We start from the raw sequence: 22,041 nt of genomic DNA on the forward strand, positions 1-22,041 counted from the left end.
AGAAATTCTTGGAAAACAACTTCAAAATGTTATCAAATATGCATGCATGCATGGTTTGAGTTCATTTCTTCAATCCTAACTCAATTCTTGTATCATCCAACTTAATTTTTTAGAGTTCATGTCCTACACGTCATAATTGTACAATCTAAGGGTTGAGTTCTTACCTAGGCTTCCCAAGATGTGTGCTAGAGGCTTAATTCTTGAGTTTCTAAGTCCAATGCCTTCAATTTCTAGCAAAATCCTCCCAATCTCAAGTGTTGATATCAAACTCTCACTCTTGGTCTCTTTCTTCCTCTCTCACATTTTATAGGCTCAAAATGATGAGTAGAAGGTGACTCAAAGTGGTGTATAAGCCTTTTATATGCTTAGTTAATGAAATTAATTAATTAAGCTTACCACTAATCAAATGAGTATTAATTATTCTAATTATTTCGCTCTGAATCGAATTTCAATTAAACCTACCATAATTTTATAAGCATTCCAACTATCACATATGCCTAGTCAATTTCTTGATTGGATGCCGATAAGGCCTTCAATTCGTAGAACAAAACAGAAACAAAAACAGATATTCCTACTGCAGATAGATGTAAACACAAATAATGCAATTCACATGCAATTAATTCAGAATTTCCTCTTAATAAGTCATTAGTCATAATTAATCATGGTTAATCAGCTTATCACAAGTTGGGGTTGTTACAACAGGATACTGAGAAACATATATTTCTAAATATAAATAACTGAACGTAATACATACTTTCATTTCCATCGGCCTACAACACGGATGGCAAATGATACAACCCACATAACACTTTACTGTTCTCATTCGGAGGGGAACGACCCCAAGGTCACACTATACAGAGCGCAAACTGGAAAGGAGAGGAACCTATCTCAAGGCGCCACATTTTATCCGCCTCCCGGAGAGAAATGGACCTTAATTTCACACTTTACCTGGCATAAACTGGAAGGAAAAGGAACCTATGTCAAGGTGCCACTCTTTACCTACTTAACCGAAGAGAAACAGACCTCCAAACAATATCACAACAAGCTAGACACATAAATGTTATGCTAGTATAAAACATACACATAATCTATTCGAAAACAACAATGCCATCATCTACCAATGACCAAGGACAAAACCTCTAACAATTATGATTCCAAGATATTAACATTTCTATGAAATCATTTCACAACCAATCATTTTCCCCTTTTGTTTCACAAAAGTGACACACACCTCATTTTGTTTCTAAAATCAAACCCATTGTTCCAAATCCTCAACACTTCCAATCCTTAACCAAATTCCCTTTTTCTTTAACATCCAAATTGTTCTACTCAACAACTTACCAACACAATGCAACAATAACCAAACAAACATAATTAATTCATCTTTAGCAACCAAGGCACTAATTCGTTCACCTAAAGCATTTGTTAAATCTCATAAGTATTAATCAATCTCATAACATGTAACCCAATTATTACCTAACTTTACCCTTTTTTGTTTATTAATCCTTAATAATAAATTAGGGCTTTTTGCCACAATCAACATAGACATGATTAACTACCTCCGAACATACCAAATCAATCAACAATCATATAATTTCAACTCTCAAAACTCAAACCCCAAATCCCCTTTTATGCTTTTGGAAAATCCCTTAACAAACATATTTTTAAATGAAATAAAAACCACCACATATTTATCTATAAAGAGGTATTGAAGAGAAGCAAAAGAATCCCCACCTCAAGCAAGAAGAAAAGAATGCCCGAAAATCCAACTTCAACGAAAACATGATCTGCTCATATTAAAATGAAGCTCTCGCCATGCTCTACATTTTGGTATAAGAATCAAAGATGTTTAGAAATAGAGAAATCAAGGTTAAAGAGCTTAAAAACTCAAAAATGGCAGAAAAAAGAGAGAAGAGAGAGTGAAGAGTGAAAAGATTTGGCCCAAAAAGTGACTTTTAAAGATCTGATTCTAGACAGACCACTCGAGCGATGAATCGAGGCTTGTAGTATCTCAAACAATTTTGAAACCGCTCGAGTGGTGAAATTTGCGCTAAAGCAAACTATGCACATAGCACAAGTTCACAAACTTTAAACAGGCATAAGTCGCTCATCCGGACTTCGTTTAGGCCATTCTTGTGTCCAAATTGAAGCCCCAAAACTTTCTAATGGTTTTAGCCTCACATCAAGATTCAAAGTGTGGAGAGAGAAAATGATAAAAAAGTGAAGACTACTCAATAATAACTATTCAGATTTGGAGTTTTTTATCCAATCTCGCCCAACGACTATGGTAACACCTCAACCAAGGCACAAATATCGACTAAGAAGGTTCTGAACTATGGTAATCAAAGAGTCAAATATAATTCCATTATACCAAGAAGTATGAAGTGCTACAATATGGATTCCTTTATTTCTCCAACACAATTCCTTGTCATGTTTGACTCCAAAAGATGTGAAAGCAAAGGAATTGTTATATGTTCAAACATAGGTATGAAATTCTTTTACTTCCTCAGAGTTAGATGTATATGACCAGTGAAGTTCTAGAGGACAGTTACTGGAAACCAAAGAGACTTGTCCAGCCATACAACAAAAGCTATTAGGTTCAAGGTATATCTTCTTCGCACCACAAAAGTTGCAAGGTCCTTGTAGTGGTAAGATAGCAGGTTGAGTTTGGAATGCCCTTTGTTTTTTGTTAAAAGCATTCCATACTCACAAACACGATTTTGTATGAAGGAGAAGATATAATTTTGTTATTTAGAAAGTTTAGCAAAGAAATTAATTTCTAAAAGAATTTAAATTTAGAACTAACCTGCATCAGGTTTTGGTGATGATTTGTTCCAAAAGTGGAACCTATTAAAATTAATTTGCATTAATGTTAAATTTTTTGGTATAATTCTATTAGATGATTTAGAACTAACCTGCATCGGGAATAAGATTCGAACCTTTTTCATAAATACTGAAATAACTTATGTGAGATTTCCCCCTGTTGTCATGACATGTAACAAAGACAGTTTGAACAGTTGAAACAGGATTTCCTAATATAAATAAGAAGAAAAAGAAAGAAACTAAATCAAATGTTTATCATATGATTTTAAAATTATTATGTTATTATGTAATCACGTTCCATATTTTTTGTTATTACCTACTTATACACAATTGTTGGTGATTTGCGTTGCTCCCTTGAATAAATAAATCTATATTTTCTATTGATGATGTGTGTTTCCTTTTTTTATCTTTACGGGTGTCCATGGAATCTACCAGTAAATAATTTGGAAAATATGTTAGATTTACAAGAGATGATATTGTTAAGTTAAGATTAGTCCTACGATAATTAATCTTGATTTAAGGAAAAAATTAATACAACAGAGTTTTCAGCTTGAGAAAGTAGATATTGTTTCTTTTTAGCATATGTGTCTCGCTGTCTTCTATTTTTTCAAATCTTTGTCGTTTTTCTGTAAGTAGATGAAGAAAGTATATGTGAAAGGTTAGCATTTTAATGTTCTTTTCTTTTATATAAGTTATGGATAAATATGTGTACAACGAAATGTTTGAATAGAAATTAAAAGTTTTAAAGTTCTTTTGTACTTTTAACCAAAGATTGATCTATATCTTCCTGGTCAACTCATCATCTTCGTGTTGGCATTTTTGTGTTGCACAACTACATACTAAAATTACATAAAAGAAGTTTATTTTTGTATCAATGGAATGAAGGGATTGTATTGAGCTACGTTTTATCTTTAACAATATCATTTATGTGAAGAAAATAAAATGGTAATAACTAATATATATATATATATATATATATAGCATAACATTCTAAAGGTAAATAAATTAAAGAATAATAATTATTTGGAATATAACATGCAAAAAATTATGAAAGAAACAAATTTCTAATTGTAGCTAAAGAGTTTAAGCGAAGACATAACCTGGCAAAGCTTTGTTAACTTGGTACGAGGGAGTGCAACTGTCACTATTGCACTAAAAAAGAGAGAAGGGGGGGGTGTAAGCTAGTTAAATTGAAGAGCTATTTATTTTTAAATTATTAATTATAATTAGGGGAAATTATAAATAAAAATAAAAATAAAATAAAAAAACCCTTATGGTTTGACCTTTATAACAAATTAAATTATGAGTTTTTAATTTTGTCAAGTTAAATTCTAAACTTTTGATTTGTTTTCAATTTAAACAATTTTCTTATTTTTATTAAGTAAAATTGACACACACACAAAAAAAAATGATATTTTAGTCATTAAACTTAATGAAAATGCCTAAAATACACTTTTTCATTAAGTTTAATGACTAAAATATTCTTTTTTATAGGTTCTACTTAACAAAAATAGGTGAATGGTTTAGATTGAAAACAAATCAAAAGATTGGAGTTTAAATTGAATAAATTAAAAACTTAGAGTTTATTTTGTTGTAAGGCTCAAATACTAGAGTCTTTTTCTTCTTTTTTTTCTTTTTTTCTTTTTTTTTTTTTTGTAATTGTCCCTTATAATTATTAATAATGCTATAAAAATGAAAATTTCAATTTTAATGAGAAGCATAAACCATATTTTAGCGAACAGTAGTTATGGAGAAAAATGTAACATTTTATTTGAAGGATTTGTAAGAGAAATTTAGAGAAGTTTTATACGTGTATTTTAAAAAATTGTATATCAATTAATTTTAGAAAAATAGTCTTACTTTTAAAATTAGCACTGAATGCTAGAATTGTACAAGACATTTCTTAGATCATTAGTATAATGCAAATGAATAAATCATTGAAAAAGAAGTATTTGTTGGTATAGTTTACAATCATGTGAAAGTTGTAATAGAAGGATAACAATAATGAGCAAAATACAAATTGTCTTGGTTAAGAAGGAAAAAAATGTCTTTGACAGTGAAAAATGTTTTTGATTTGATGAAAAATTTGTTTCTCTATTGATTTCATATAAGTTTGAAATCATATTTAAGAAGCAAAACCTATGACAACTTGTTTATAGTTGCTCTAATACGTTTTGTTGCAAATGAAGTTTGTCCTTGGTTCTTACAAAGCAATATGAAAGGAGCTCTTCTTTTGCAGTGTTTAGCATTGAATTGTAAGTTTCCAGTTATTACTCTTTAAATTTTTACTGTTTAAAGCATTTCCAATCCTCTACTAAATCGTTCAACAAATTTAAATTTAATAAAAAAAATTTGATGAAAAGATTGGACCTCATTTTCAAAAATATATATATATATATATATTAAATTTAAATTTGATGAATGATTTTGTGGAGAATTGGAAATGCTTTAAATAGTAAAAATTTAAAGAGTAATAACTAGAAACTTACAATTCAATGCTAAACACTGCAAAAGAAGAGCTCCTTTCGTATTGCTTTGTAAGAATCAAAGACAAATTTCATTTGCAACAGAACGTATTAGAGCAACTATAAACAAGTTGTCATAGGTTTTGCTTCTTAAATATGAGTATGGTAGTGATGATGACAGATGCATGGCATAAATGTAAAATAGTGAATTTTTTATTTTTAGTTTTATTTATGTGAGTGATTATATATAAATAGCATATGACAGAAGCATAATCTTCAGGCATAAAATTTATTTAACAGTAAAAGGGTAAAAATGTAAAATAACAATTACATAGAATCAAACCCTATAAATGGAGATGATTAATCTATAAATTGATTTGACATATATTTAATGCAAAAATGAGCACCAAAAGGACTATATTTTTGTGCAAGTAAAAGAGCAAAAAAAAGTGAAGCAATTAGAGAGAATAGTTCTATTTCCACTCCATTCAAATTTTCATACACACCATAAATGATATCCGAATAAAAATTTAAAAACAAAAATTAAATATTCAAATATAAATTTATGCAGAAAAAAAAGTTGTTCAGATATAAACAATTGAATAGAATATATATTTAAACAATTTTTTTTTATTTATAACTCTAAATCCAAGCATTTCACTTTTGTTCAAAAGTTTATATTTAAACACCATTTATAATGTGCATTGAAAATTTATATGGTGTGAAAATTTTGGGGCATTTACATACAAGTCTCATTTTGTAAACTTATAATCCATTAAGTCCTAGATAAAATTATTTGCTCCTTCAAGTTCCATTAATTTTTAATAGACCAATCTCCTCCATAGTTGCCAAACATCCATCGTTGTCTTCATTTCCTCTCTCTCTACACAGTTGCAATTCGAAGTTCTATACAACTTCAGTTCGACAGACATGGGTGATTCGAGCTCACAAGGGTAATCTGGGTCTTGATTCGTCATTGATTGAAGCTCGATCAATCAATTTCGCAGGTCACTCTTCGATTTCAAATCTGGATTTCAGTTCGAGATCACGATTTCTGCCCTTGAATTCATCCGCGACTTGCATCAAACCAGTTTCGAACTGATGCGAAAGTCCTCTAACTCCAAGGCTTTATGGCTTGGCGAGGGTTGACGACTCCTTGCACACTCCAACTACTGTATGAGAACCACAGGTTGGGTTCTGCTTTCTCTTTGCACAGAGTAACTCGCAATTTGATGATAGCACTACATACAACCTTCAAGGAAAGAACCTTGACTTCTTTCTTCTTTAGAGAAGGCTCACTCAGGGAATTTGCAGAGATAGATCGGCAAACTCTCGGTTTTCACTGAGTTCACAGATGCCACTACCATTAGAGAGAGAGATCTAGGGTTTTTTTGAAATTGAGAACATTCTCAATTTTAATCATGAAAAAAATTGAAAAATTTCTCAAAATTGATAATTATAAATTTTTTAGTTTTGATAGATTTGATAATATTCTTAGTTCATACTAGAAAAAAAAATTGAGAAATTTCCTAGTTTTGATAATTATAAATTGAGAACATTCTCAGTTTTGAAATTGAAAACATTTTCAGTTTTGGGATTAAAGGGCAAAACGTCTTTTTACCTGTACATGAGACTTATTGGTTCAAAAACTTTTTGATATGACCCAAGCTACCACCAAATATGTAGGTAGGACTTTTGAGTAATTAATCCTAAAATTTTCCAAGTAGAGATGATTAATGTGTAATTGATTTGACATATATTTAATGCAAAAATCAGTAACAAAAGAAATATATATATATATATATATATTTCACTTGGATCACAAAATTTTGAGGAGTATCTTTCTTAGAAAACAAATAAAAATAAAAAATTCACCATTTTACTTACAAGTTTATTATATTCACTTTGGTTGATTTTGTACCTCAAACTAGGCTGGGTATGGCAAAAGGAAAGTCCAGTCCTCTTCATCTTCTTTGTTTTGGTTTCCAGAGCTTAATTGGTATCAGTCTCCAAATTAGCATAAGGTGAGTTTCTGGGATTCCTAAGATTCAGTTGTTCTTCATTATTCCTGTTGTTTTTTGTTTCTTTTTGCTTTTTCTTTTGGTTTCTTTTTCTTTCTTTCTTTCTCTCTTTCTTTTTTTTTCTTTTTTTAATTTTTATTTTTGCTATTGAGGTTGGGCGTTGGTTTTTTTTGAAGAAGATCTTGAAAGGAAGTGAGCCAAACTTGTATGGATACCCTGTCTAGTTATGATATTAAAAATATTTGCTGTGAAATTAGGTTTTTTCATCCAATCAAGTGCCATAATAAGTGCATAATATCTTACAATTCAAATGATGTACCTATGGAAATTATGCAACTTACCCTCAAGACCCCCAAGATGTGGCCTAGGATGCTCTAAAAAAAGAATCTTATGATGAGCATCTATTTGAGTAGATCATTTCCATTATCTAATTCACGTTTTTTCTTATGTTGTGGAAAGCCGTAAAATTTGAAGTTTCATGCTTAATGGAAGAAATGTTTTTGGTGGATCCAAGACTTGGAACCCCCAGAATTTGTATTGCTAGATGAGCCTATAGGAGTGCCAATCTACCGAGCCACGGATTTGAGAATAAGGCATGATCTAATAATTAAAAGTATATTGGACACAAGGCCGACCCTGGGTGAGGCGACTAATGCGGTCACATCGGGCTCTCAATTTTGAACAAAATTTAGGGCTTCCAACTAGGGGAGTGTATTATGTCATGTTATTTCATAATTACTTCAATATTAACTCAATTCATTTATTTTCATGTTGTCGTATGGTGTTATTTTGATTCGTGTCTGATTTATGTTTAATGTGAAAACTTTTACTTTTAGTTAAAAATAACTTAGTAAGTGTATGGAGAGATTCAAATTTTTCCCATAAGTTGAATTTTATAAAATTTATTTCTACTAAATGAAATTATTCACAGAATGTTTGATTTTAATTCAATTGCATTTTTCTAATTAAAAAAATTATACCTTGTTACTATATATTTTTTACTAGATTGACTCTAAGACAGGTAACAAAAAAAATACATATCTTAAATGAAAAAAAGATATTAGCCATAATTATTATTTTACATACTCTTTTATTCAGTTAGATGGAGTTACATAAAAGATTAAAAAAAATATAATGGCATCCCTCAGTGAACATTAAAATATATAATTAATAATTCATGTTATTGAATCGTGTCATATTTGGATTCCTGTTGAAAAAATAGTCAACCCTAACTTGCTAATTTTATATATTGTTTGAGTTGTGCCGAAAATTCCCATCCTTATCCCCAATTAATTTTAGTTATTATAGCATTGGTAAGCTAAAAAATAAAGATCAGATTCAACTAATTGAAATTCAACTATTTTATATATATATATATGTTATCTAAATTTTGTTAAATTGTAACGCAATAGAAATAAATTTTTATCCTTTTTGTTTTGTCCAAACAAATTAGGCCCCTAATAACTCAAGGCCGGCCCTGATTGGACAGTGGATAGAGGATTCAAGGACAAAGTATTCCATGTTCTAGAATTTATCTATTAGTTTTAGTTGAGTAGACAAAGGACCTTGGTCCATAATAATCGATGGTTGAGCTGATATATACAATAGCAAGCAGTTTCTCTTGCTTTAATTTTCGAAAAACTAAGGAGTAAAACATAAATATATTACCAAGCTAGAGAATTCAGCAGTAAGCTTCAGCAGTAAAATATTTTTCTTGTTAGACTGTCACTTGTGCCTTCTTTCTCCTAAAATGGAGAGGGAGTAGAGTTCAAGACATGAACATGCTTTTGTAGGTGGTAGGTGTGGGACTTGTTGCCAATTCTCTCTGTCTCTCTCCCTCTACATATATCATGAACAAGCTCAGCTTGGCTCGTTAAGGGCTTGGCTCGGCTCGGCTCGGCTCGGCTCGTTTAGTAAACGAGCAGAGCTCGAGCTCGCATAAGCTTGGCTCGTTAAGCTCGGCTCGTTTATCTTTATTTAAATTATATAATAAATATATTATTTATATATTAAATAATATATAAATATATATAAATACATTATTTATATATTAAAAATATATAAATAATAATATAAATACATTTTTTATATATTAAATAATATTATTTATTTAAATATTTATATTTAAATAATATAAATAATATTAAAAAAAATTTATCGAGCCGAGCCAAGCCGAGCTCGAGTTTCATTAAAATTAACGAGCCAAGCTGAGCTCGAGCCTAGTTTCTTATCAAGCCGAGCTCGAGCTCAATAAATGAGCTCGATAAGTAAACGAGCCGAGCTCAAGCTCAGCAAAGCTCGGCTCGGCTCGGTTCGTTTGCAGCCCTATGTGTGCATAGGTATTTGTTTTTTCTTTTTGTCAAAAAAAAAAAAAAAACTAAATTGTTTCAGCTCCTGTTCTCAGAGTATGTTGCCTCTGTGATTGTTTTTAGGCAAATAATTGAGGCAAGTTCAGTTCTGTATCTAGAAACTTATTTTTATCTCTGAAAACTCAAATCTCTAAAAATAGTGTGCAATGTACTAGCTAGGGAATTAGTTTCAGCAAAATGGTTCTTAAAAAAATTAAAAATTAAAAATTCTACAAAGTTGCTAGTTTTTCCTGGAGATGTCTGAACGAAGCCGCTTGCATTCACTTTTAGTAAAATGCAGCAAATAGCAACATAAAATATGTTATTAATAGTTGGCTCTTGGAGGTTTGTGGGTTTAGACATCGAATGGTTCCAAACTCTGATATAGATCTTATTCTTGTTTGTGTTTCAAATCATCCACCTACGTGAAATTTACATACGTCAGAATATAAATTCTTTAACAACATAAATGCTAGTTTATTCTTAATAATCACTCTTTTGTCAGTTATACAAGACTGACTTTCTATTAGTTTGAGGTGAATGTGAAGTCAATTTGCTAATATTAGCATAATTTTGTTTCTCTTGCTTTTGTAAATCAAAATTCAAATTGCTTTCTAACAACTGTCAGAATTGTTATTGAAGTTTTCTTTAGGACATAAATAAAGAAGTGACTAATGCAGAGCAACAGTCAAGGAAAAGACGAAAGAAAGAAGTCGAAGTTTGGCAAGATGTTCGAAGGGTAAAGGGTGATGTCCGAACTTTGCAAAGTCAAGTGCAAGAAATAGATGGATGGAAGAATGTCTTGTCACTTGCACGGTTGGCATAGCTGTCAAAGTGGAGCTTCTCACAGAAGAGGAAGCATTGAATCTATTTATGAGTAGGGTTGAAGGACATCAGACAGTTCTTACTCCAAAAGTGAAAGAAATTGCAACAAAAGTTGCAAAAGAATGTGCTTATCTGCCCCTTGCAATCATTACTCTAGCTGGAAGTATTAGAGGAGTGAATGACACTCAGAATGAACTGATCAGCTCGACAAAGCAGATCATGGACAAAGAGAGTGGAGTATCTGAGCAACTAAAATTTAGTTATAATCGCCTAAAAGATGAAAAGATCCAACATTGTTTCTTGTATTGTGCATTGTATCCAGAAGATCATATCATCCCTAAGAAACATCTCATAGAGTATTGGATTGCTGAGGGCCTAATAACTGAGATGGACAGTATGGAAGCAATGTTCGACAAAGGCCACACTATATTGAATGAACTCATAAATACCTGCTTGTTGGAGAGTATTGCCAACATACACAAGGAAGTATTCATGAGGATGAATGATTTGAATAAGCTTACGAAAAACAGCTGGTTGGTGAGTTTACCGATGAAGATAGGGGAAAATATGTGAGGATGCATGATTTGATCAGGGATATGGCTTAATGACATCAACTGCTCCTCCTCAATTCATGGCATGAGCTGGTGAGGGATTAGAAAGAGTACCATATGAAGACTACTGGTCTGAAGATCTTGATAGGGTTTCCTTAATTCACAACAGCATAGATGAACTTCCTTCTAGACCACACATTTGCCCTCAGCTCACCACCTTAGTACTGACAATGAATGATTCGAAGTAGTATGGATTCCAAATTCTTTCTTCACTCATATGCAGCATCTCAAGGTATTGGTTTGTCCTTCACCGCCATACAATCTCTGCCAGAGTCCATCTCCAAGTTGGAGAATTTGTATGCACTGTTACTAGCGAATTGTCGGCAACTAAGTTATGTTCCTTCACTGGAGAAACTAAAGGCATTGAAAGAGTTGAAACTGACTGAAAGTCAAATTGAAGAAGTACGCTAAGGTATAGAAGAATTGACTAGTCTCAGAAATCTCAACCTCTCCCGGAATTACAGCCTACGTACGTTTCCTTGCTAGAAGTTATGCAGACTCTCACAACTCCAATGTCTTAGAATTAAGAGAACAAAAGTAGAATTGTCATCAAAAGAGCTATTGGGTTTGACACAATTAAAAGTTCTCGTAGCTTAGTATCACAATGTGCAAGAGCTTACCAATTATGTGACATCTCTGCAATGCCAAAGTTTGGAAAACTAGAGTCTTGTGGTGCTAATTGTTGATAAAAAAGACCAAGATGACAAACAAGAGAAATACTATCCTGAAGCAACAGAAGTTTGTATCCAGAAGTACTGGTGTAAGCACATGACGCGCCTCAACAACATAGAGTACTTGAACATTAGGAGATGGGACTATCACATTAGATTATCAAATATTCAATCGTTGAGGGATGTGAGAGATTTAACAAGATTTATAATTGAAGACTGTGATGGGCTTGAATCCATCTTTTCATCATCATCCTTATTAGAAGACTACCAAATCTCGCTAAGAACGGTTGAGGAATTACTGTTCATTGATTTACCCAATTTTAGGGTACTCTTTGACAGAGTTGTTCTGCTGCACAACATTTCATTTAACCTTAAGGAATTGGACTTCCTTGCATGTCCCAGAATCAAATATATTTTCCCTGCCAAGTTGTCGCAGAACTTCCAAACCTTGAGGAACTTAGAGTGCCTTGGTGTAAGAATGTGGAGGCAACACAATCACAATCAAAATTAGAAATTTTAGGACATTAGAAGTAGAAGACCTACCACGATTGAATAGCATATGTAAAGGCATAATGGTTTGTGAACCTTTGAAAATTCATTCATGGGGGTGTCCCATGTTAAGTAGATTGCCTCTTTCTTTGCACATGGATGGTGAGCAAGCATCTGCACCACCTGCTCTTCAGCACATTTATTGAGGGAAAATGGTGGTAATCTCTGGAATGGGATGATCCCAAAACCACTCTTTTAGCCTTTCTTCTCCAAAAGCTACACAGGTATTTGTACTCATTTTTTTCATCAAATTTGATCTCCTAAAGAACACTCCAATCAATACTCCTTTCTTTAAGGATAAAATATTTTTGAAAAATTCTAAACTTACCCTAAAACTCGTTTTAACCATTTTGTATGAAAGAAAGGCATCCCTAATCCTTATTCTTTTTAAAGTTTCATCAAATTTGAATAAAAATATCACTATTTGAAATTTGGTGAAGAATTTGATTCATCATTGATTTGGTGCAAAATTTGCCACTTAATTTGATTTCTACAGGTTTGATGAAATCACCAAGGATCCTCTAGAGTGAAATTTTCCTAAAGTTTCCTAGAGTGCTATATTGTGTGGTTGAGATTTACTGGCAAGTCACATCAAAAAAATTGATGTGACTTGCCAGTAAATCTCAACCATACACTGTAGCACTTTAGGAAACTTTAGGGAAAAATCACTCTAGAGGATCCTTGCTCTGATGAAATGATTGGAACTCATTTTTAGCTCTTTATTCATCGAGCTTGAATTTGATGAAATAATTACTATACGATTGACAATGTTCTAACTTATAAAATTTTAAATTTAAAAAATTGTTTTCCTTTTTCAAAAAATTTATTCATAACGACACCGAAAAAATACTTTACTCGTGGTTTTATAATTTTGTAATGTTATAGTGTGAAAGGCATGAAAGTTGCATACCATATGCAACTTAGTTTTCAGACATTGGATTTGACTGAATTGAACGAATATTTTACAAACTTATTACACCCCAATTCCCTCTCCCTTCTCTTCTCTGGTTTGTCTTCCCACTTCCTTTCGTGGAGATCAAACTTGCAGGCAAGCGGCAACGGGATTGAAGAGGTATGCAAAATTTGAAAGTCCTTTTCATCTACACAACTCGTCCTCTTCATCTCAGCATCTCTCTATGTTTTGCAGACCACACCGTTGGACTCTTCTTCTCTCTCGGTCACACCTTCACTCACTTAGAGCAAGAGCTAAAATGAAGATGACGCAACATTGGCATATTGGTTCTCAATTCTGTGTCACAAATCGCATTGAATTGTGTATCATAATTCTGTTCCGCTTTTTCCTTATTTGTGGCTTTCTTGAAAATAGGTGTAAAAAGTATAGAAACAAAAATGTACATAGCACCAAAATGAAGAATAAAGCAATCGATATTCAACTTCATGAAGAGTACTATGGGTCAAGAGTGCAAACGTATGAATCATTAGTAGTACTATCTACAAATGAATATTAGAGAAAAATTAAATCAATTTAATAGAATGTCATGTCATCGCACTATTCACCTTCCATTCCACAAAATAAACTATTAAAAATCAATCTGGCATAATGAAATTTCACATTCAAGCAAAGCACATGGAAATTAACAAGGACGAAGACTAGGTAATGTCCTTTAATCTGTCACATTAGAACTTGACTGATCCATAAGCATGACTAATACTAACTAGTAAGTAGTAACTACCCAATAATTATATAATTAACAAACCAAAAATTTGAACTTCTGACTTGCGCCAGCTAGTATGCCAAAAGGAGGCAATCAAGTAATATGCGGACTAAACTTTTATTTTAAAAAAAATAAAAAATAAAAAAACTACGAGCCTACAACATGTAAGTTTCCATGCCCCCCGAATCAACCTGAAATCATATGTTCTAACTTATGCAGGATGGTAATACCTTATATTTATAAAAGGTGAGCACATGGGCATCAATCATTTGGATTTTCAAGGGAAGTTCGTTAGCTTGTTTAGACATTTTTATATGAGGCGGTATAAGTGGCAAGATCTCTCTCTCTCTCTCTCTCTCTCTCTCAATAGAAGTGTAGGACTAGCCTAAGGCAGCAACACCCAGGCAAATGTAACACCATGGTGAAACCTCCATCTTTAGCCTCCAAGCCAAAAGACCATAGCCTCGTAGTGTATGCTGAAGACTACAATGTGCGGAGACCCTACCTTTAAATCAAAAGCTACAATTGGAAAGTACCAACAACATTATAGTAATTATAATTTGAATAACATATTTTGAAAATTACAAATTCATAGTCTTTTTGTTGAACTAATAGCACGCTCCCTCACATGATGATGACCACAAATGTGAAAAGGAAAGTAGTAAAATACAACACAAAGGCCATAATAATCACTTGCATTTTTCCTCAAAATTTGCTCAACATTAACTTGTACAAATTTGGATTCTTGTTTCTATTTAAAATTTTCTAGTAAACCAAACAAATTGAAGAAAAGTAACTGTTATTTTATTTTCATTTCTTTCTTGTACATGAACTCAGGCCTTGTTTGACACACTAGAATAAAATAAGTTAGAATGAAGTGCAAGTTGGAATAGGAATGTAACGTGTGTTACCAGAAAACGCTAATCCCTTAGCAAATTATGTATTGGTATGCACATTTTGAAATATGGTACACTTTCATTCAAAAACGGTAAATTTAGTGATCCGAAGCGATCCTAAAAGTTTTTTCAATAAATTTCCTTAAATGTTACCTTAGGACGAAAAAAAAAGATCAAATATAATGAATTAAAATCTAAGGTGAGTTATATTTTGACAAGACAAAAACATCAAAAATAAATAAAAAAATAAAAAAATAAAAAAAGTAATAATACATTTTATTAGATGCCTAATAAATAGTTAAAAAAAATTACTCAAAAAATACTTCAAATTCTCAAGTGCAATATATACAAGTATACGCCTATCGTACCACATTTTAAAGCATGCGGCGTATCACGTTTCCGTTCCCATTTCACGTATCGGAACGATCCACATTTCAAGTAACATAGAATGTAACATCGAACGGAATGAAATTGACGCACTCCATTATCTTGATTGGCTGGCAACATTAAATTATGTTTCGTACTCTAACAGTTGGTTATGCTAATTAATAGTGCTATGATGTATTGAAACATGAATACATGGGCATGTATGATTGGTAGAATCATAACATAAGATTGACATTGTTTGCCCATGGACCAAGGTTTTAAAAAGCGGCCGCAACCGTTGCGTAACGGTTTTGGCGGTTACCGCCACCCGTTACGGCCGTTCTTGCAATGTGATTGAGTTCACAAGTGTGTCGGCTATAGCCGTCGTAACGGTGCCGTAACAGCCGTAACGGTCTGTTACACACCGTTACGTAATGGTTCCAAACTGTTTCTTCCGAAAAAACACAAAAAAAAGTTGAAAATGGGGGAAGAGGGATAGAGAGAAGAGAGAAGATAAAGAGAGAAAATGGAGGAGCAAGAGAGAGAGAGAAGAGGGAAGATGAAAAACATGTTATTGATTTGTTGAAACTGTAAGACCTATACTATTCTATTCAACTGCTATCACTAAACCATTTTGTTTGTGTGTGTCTATCTATATATTGTTTGAAAATAATAACAATAATAAGTGTGGTCATTATCTATTTGGCTTGGTTAAAATATGTATATATATATTTAGACTCTTATTTATTCTCTTACTTTTGTCATTGTTTATCTTATATATAATAGTTAGTGTTTGATTTTTTGTATAATATAAAGTCGTTAATTATTAAAATAAAATGTAAAAAAATAAGTTTATAGTGATTTAAAAATATGAAATATATTGCATCATACTTAAAAATTTTAAAAAATTGATCAATATTTATTTTCAACCCAATAAATATGATCATAGAAAAAAAATATGCGTATCGGTAAGTTTTTTTCAAATTGTGCGAAAAATAAAAAAATTCACGGTTCCGGTTACTGCAACCGTTACACTACAGCCTTTACATCCCGCAACCACAACCGCGTCACCGCCACCGTTACGGTGACCGCAACCGCTTTTTAGAACCTTGCCATGGACTCACAATTCCATGTTTGGTTACTAATTTTATTAACCAGATTACATGTACCGCGGATATTCAATCAGATAAAATTGACGAATTTTTAATTTTAAGAAGAGATGAGATCATTATTTCAAATTTGAAAGAAAAAATAAATAAATACATAATAAATGGTTAATAACTAATCCTATACTTATTCACGAAATTATTAATTCTTTCACTGTTCATCATGTTAATCAAATAAGGCCCCGGTTGTTTGAGATAATTTAAATAAGTGTACTTTTTGATTTTTTTTTTTAAAATGCGCAGAAAAATAAAGAGGGAATGTGAATAAAAAAGACAAAAGATAAAAGTGAGCTTATATATTACACCCCAAACTTTTACACCGCTAGTATAGAACTCAAATTCATCATAATTAAAGTTCCCAGATTCGTTCCGAGACAAGGAGATAACAAAAAAATCAAATGCATTAAGAAAAAAACAATAAATTAAACTGAGAACCCTAACCTTGTGAGCTGATCGGAGAAATTGAAAGAGGAGTGGTTGTGGTGGTCAGTGTCGAAGAGGGAAGTGATCGTTGAGTAGGCAGAGGAGGAAGTTGTGACTGGATGAGAGCTTTTGAGTGCCGGCGATGAGTTCGAGTCGGTGGACAAGGAGAGAAGATAACCCAGGGGAGAGAACAGGGAACCCCTTCTTTTTTTTTCTGTCTTTTTCTTTTCTTTTTCTTTTTTTATAGAAAATTATCAATTTTAACCATTAATTTTAAATTTTTTTTTAATTTAGTCTAATTAATAATATTATTAGTATTTTTTTTTAAAAAAAAATTATCACTAAATTTATTGAAAATTAATTAACTGAATTGAATAAATTTATAATTTTATCTTTAAAAATATAACACGAGACATTTATATCTGTATTTTTTATAAAAAGAATTAAGAGTTGTTAATTAAATAGATTAACTTAAAATAAAATTATAAATTCAAAATCGAATCAATTCAAAACCTTTTTTTCTTTGGTCAAATTACAAGGACCTTCCTTCACAATTAGTACATAAGTTACAATTAGGGCAAATTAATTAGAGATTATTTGAGATTCGCTTACTTAGGGTATTTCTTGATAATAATAAAAAAAAAATAGACTTTACTCTTTCAAAAATAATTTGCAAATAAAAAATAATAATAAATATAGAGCTTTTTTTTTTTTTTTTTTGAGGAATAGAGTAATGTTGTATATAATTGCATTTCTTACCTCGTCCACAATACTTAAATGACAGTGATATTTTTAAAATTGTAAGTCACTCACTTTAATGGGTTTTTTAATTTAAAATAAATTGACACACTTATGCTATCTCATTCCATATAAATTTTTTGTATAAATTTTCTAATTGTACGTCATTACTCTCTTTTAATTATTATCCGTATCATTTTATCTCTCACCTAAAATTTGGACACTTACTTTTCATTTTTTATTATTTGAGTAATGATATTTTTATTTTTTATTTTTTGAACATGAGAAATTTTCATTAAGATTAGCCAATCCAACAAAATGAAACCATACAAAGTAAAAATCAACAAACAAACACACCTAGAAGAAAAACTATGAAAATATCTAGACGTAAAGCTCACACTGCGAAGCAAACGCCGAATATAAGAGTTTGACAATAGAGCAAGCTTGACATAAAAGCATAGATTTCAATCATAGAAAGGACAAGCTACAATCAAGCACCGATGGAGTCATCACACTACCAAACACCAAACAAAAACAAGAGAAACAAAAGAAATACCAAATCTCAATCCCTAATCATGGCAGTGGAGAAAACGTAACAGTACCGATAGATCTAGTTGATATAGGTTCAAGGAGGCTGTCGATCTGGTAAGTAGTGGCAGATCTGGTGGCTGTGGGTTCATGGAGGCAATTGATTTGGTAAGTGGTGGCAATGTGGCGTTGGCAGCACTGGTGTGAGGCGAAAGAGTGGGAGATGGGATATCCAATAAAGGCCATAATTCAAACACATTTATTTTCCCGCCTTTGCTTTATGTCTATCATTCTATAAGAATATTTACTTTACAATCACGCAAACCATCAGAAAAGTGACACATGTATAACACTATCTGGTAAAGAAATCAAAAGTACTCACAGCACTCACACTTGAGCCCGGGTGTAACTTCCTTTTAACCCCATCCATGCACGTGTCCATAAGTACAATAATAGACGGCCCAGATCAACAGGAGGGGGGGCACTGGTAATATTAATACAGTGCCCCCCCAGTCACACCATTCACACCGAGTTTTTTAACTAATAGGGAGGCCTTGTATGGCTGGTGTAAGTTCACTATTTATCTCTACAAAATACCTCGTCAAGCCTTTTTCTGTTTCTATGCCAAGAATGTTTTCCTCACCTACCCACGATGTCCATGCCCAAACGAACAACTCTTAGAACTTCTCCAATCCCTACTCCAACTAGCTTGTCAGCCATACTACCTACTTGTCGCAAGGAAGCTCCACGAAGATGGAAACCCTCACCTTCATGCCATGGTTCAATGAACAAAGAAGATCCAAACCTCTAACCCGAGATTTTTCAATCTCACCAAAACCAACGACAGAATATATCATCCAAATATAGAAAAACTCCATTCTCCAACAGTAAGTCGACAGTATATATAGAAAGAGGACGACTTCGTAGAATGAGGAGAATTTTCATCTAAGGAGAAAAGTCCTTCAAAGAACAGAGATGAACTCTGGCGGGGAATACTTGCAGAAGCAAAAACAAAGGAACAACTCCTTGCACTCTACAAAGAAAGATGTCCCACCGATTACGTCACAAAATATCCCTAATTAAAAATATTTTCGAGGGATCACAGCAAATGAGAGAGGCCCCCATATACTAGCCTCTTTAATTCATTTCTTTTTTTAAATGAAGAAGTAAAAAAATGGGCAGAAAATAATATTTTGTTTGTAAGTCAGAATTTTGTAAAATACGAACTATGTCAAAATTGTTGTTTCTCTGTTTACAATAAAGACGACAACATTAGATTAGGGATATACAGGAATAATATACATGATTTATATACTGACGAAGAACTTTCCTCATCCTCTGATAACAGGATCCAGAACAGCGGCCCATCTACCGAATCTCCCTCTACCTCGAAAGACCCTTAAGAATAGGCAAAACCACCTGGGCCAGAAGTCTCGGACGACATAATTACTTCTCTGGCAAAATAAGCTTCAAGGACTAAGATCAAGAAGTCGTTTACAACATCATAAATGACATCAAATACTCGACAGTCCTTACCAAATTAATGAAGAATTTAGTAGGTTGCTAGAGAGACTTCCATGTACTTGTTAAATTCCAACCGTATCTCACTATTAGAGAAGGAATTCCATGTATTATATTAACTAATGAGGACAGTAGTTGATTAGATGCAATGTCTCCAAAAATGAGAGAATGGTTTGATGTTAATGTAGCCACTGTCATGATTAATGAAAAATTTTATTAATTTTATTTATGAAACCACTCAAATTTTTATTTACTTACTACATTTCCCTTATCATCAACTATTACATCTTGAGTCACATCACTATTTTTTACACTAATGATTACATTTCGTAAAACATTAGAAAATTTTGCGGGGTCCATAACAACTAATCCTCTACGATCAACTTCCTATTTGCTAACACCAACCTCCAAAATCGACGGACCAAGATCAACATCACTAGTGCTATCACCACCTCTGTGTACATCAATCTCAGATGACCTCTGCGTTCATGAATAACTGAACCACTTTCCCCAAAACCTCCTAACAACAAAACTCTTCGACTCTTCAGTAAACCAACAGACTTAGTCTGTGTCAGAATCGGAATGGCCTTCTTTGGAGGACAATGCCAGACATCAACATTTTCGTTAGTATATTTTTTAGATAACACAACAATAGATGGGGCCCTCATTTGTGAATCTTCTAGCATGTCACTCGTAGAATACTTCATATACCCCTTTATTTTACAATACATAAGCCCCCTTTTAATATTTGAATTTTCAAGTCGATACTTCACCATCCATGGCACCTGTTTGTCGTTAATTCAACCATAACCATTCCTATAATAGACTAACTCGCATTAACAATCCATAGGGAAAAAAAACCATGCCTATAGACTATCATTACCATCTAACCTCTGATCATACACATTTACTCTGACCAATCCACTGGCATTGGGTGAACAAAGGGGTAATATTTTATCAATATTTTATCAACCTTAATACTCTTTTGTTTATATCTTAACCTCAACTGAGAAAATAAATTAGGCAAAGCAAGTTCAATACAACTGAAATCACTTACTGAAACACCTTCAACAACACCAGTTTTTATATCGTCCACCTCCATTCAAAACCTGAACATTACAAATAAAAATTCATAAATTATAATTCTAAACAGTCTTAAAGTACATTTGACTCCTTAACGTAATTTTACATTCTTTTCCACTAACAGTAACAGCCACTAAATATATGGCACCCTTCTGAATACTTCCCAACAGTGTATCTTTATAGTCCGTCCAGACATCAACTGGGAAGAACCAGTCCACAACTTCTATCCTGTGACAAACGTACTCTTTATCCTTGCCACCAACAAGCTTGAATCTCATTTTCATTAGCATCCGAAACTAGGCAAATTGGTCAGGATCAACAATCCAGGTCTCAAGATTACCCTCGCCAACTCCAATAAATATCTTATCAGGTGTGGGAACGGAATCTGACGGACTAGTATCACTTATGACGAAAAACAATATGTGGTGGATCACAGCTTCGTCTTTAGCATCTTGTCCCAATTGAACATTCCCGACTAATTTTATACCTTTAACCACGATCTTGTCTGATTGACGGTCACATCTCTTATTACCCAACTCAATATCGTTAAACAATCTCGCCACACCTTTATTATCAAATCTAACGTCTCTTGATTGTTCATCGTACAGTTGTAACTTTCTTACTCCTCTCTTAGTCTTCTTAATATATCGGGGAATATTCTGAACATACCATCTACGAATGTACGCCGCCTTAAAAGGTACATGGCCACGGTAATGACGCTTATATCCACTGGTCGCCGGTGTCCTTGACCGGCGGTACGCAAGAGGAGTCCGATACTAGCTGCTCATTACTTCTTTCATTTTTTTTATAAAACACTCTAAATCTTTTATCCTACAAAATCTGCATATTCTCTTACCTCTGGTAAACCCACAAACTTAGTCCGTGTCAGAATCGAAATGGCCTTCGTTGGATGACAACGCCAAACATCAACATTTTCATATATAGATTCCGCCAAAAAGGGAAGAAAACCTCACAAATGAGAGAAAAGATAGGAAGACAAACTTTCAAAGCTTATTGAAACCGAAAACAACAAAGAAAAAAAAAAAGAAAAAGGGATAGAAAGAGGAATGAGGAGGCCAGAACCCCCCTCCCTACCCCAAGCAACGCCCAAGCAAACCCTAGAAGAAGAAGAAGTTACAGAGAGAAACTCTCTCTCTCTCTCTCTCTCTCTCTCTCTCATCCACTTCACATCCTTAACTATTCTCAAGTAATATATTCTATACTATATATATAACCAAATGTAGTGATATCTTAAAAAACTCTAAATTCTTAATCCTAACATCTCATTAAACTCTTTTCTAAGTGGCACATCTATCCTTCTCTCATTCTAT

The 22,041-nt window shown here is 32.8% G+C and overlaps 1 long non-coding RNA gene across 1 annotated transcript; it reads right to left on the reverse strand.

Moving 5' to 3' along the window:
• Positions 1–13,160: 13,160 nt before the first annotated feature.
• LOC114261221 (uncharacterized) lies at positions 13,161–17,075 on the reverse strand. Its single transcript, XR_014343973.1, has 2 exons — positions 16,859–17,075; positions 13,161–13,562 (listed from the first exon to the last, which is right to left on the reverse strand). It is a non-coding gene; the product is annotated as an uncharacterized LOC114261221 (long non-coding RNA).
• Between the last annotated feature and the right edge of the window lie 4,966 nt (positions 17,076–22,041).

This window comes from Camellia sinensis, chromosome 11 (genome assembly GCF_055761805.1).
Source record: "Camellia sinensis isolate YWXY chromosome 11, ASM5576180v1, whole genome shotgun sequence".
Taxonomy (NCBI): domain Eukaryota; kingdom Viridiplantae; phylum Streptophyta; class Magnoliopsida; order Ericales; family Theaceae; genus Camellia; species Camellia sinensis.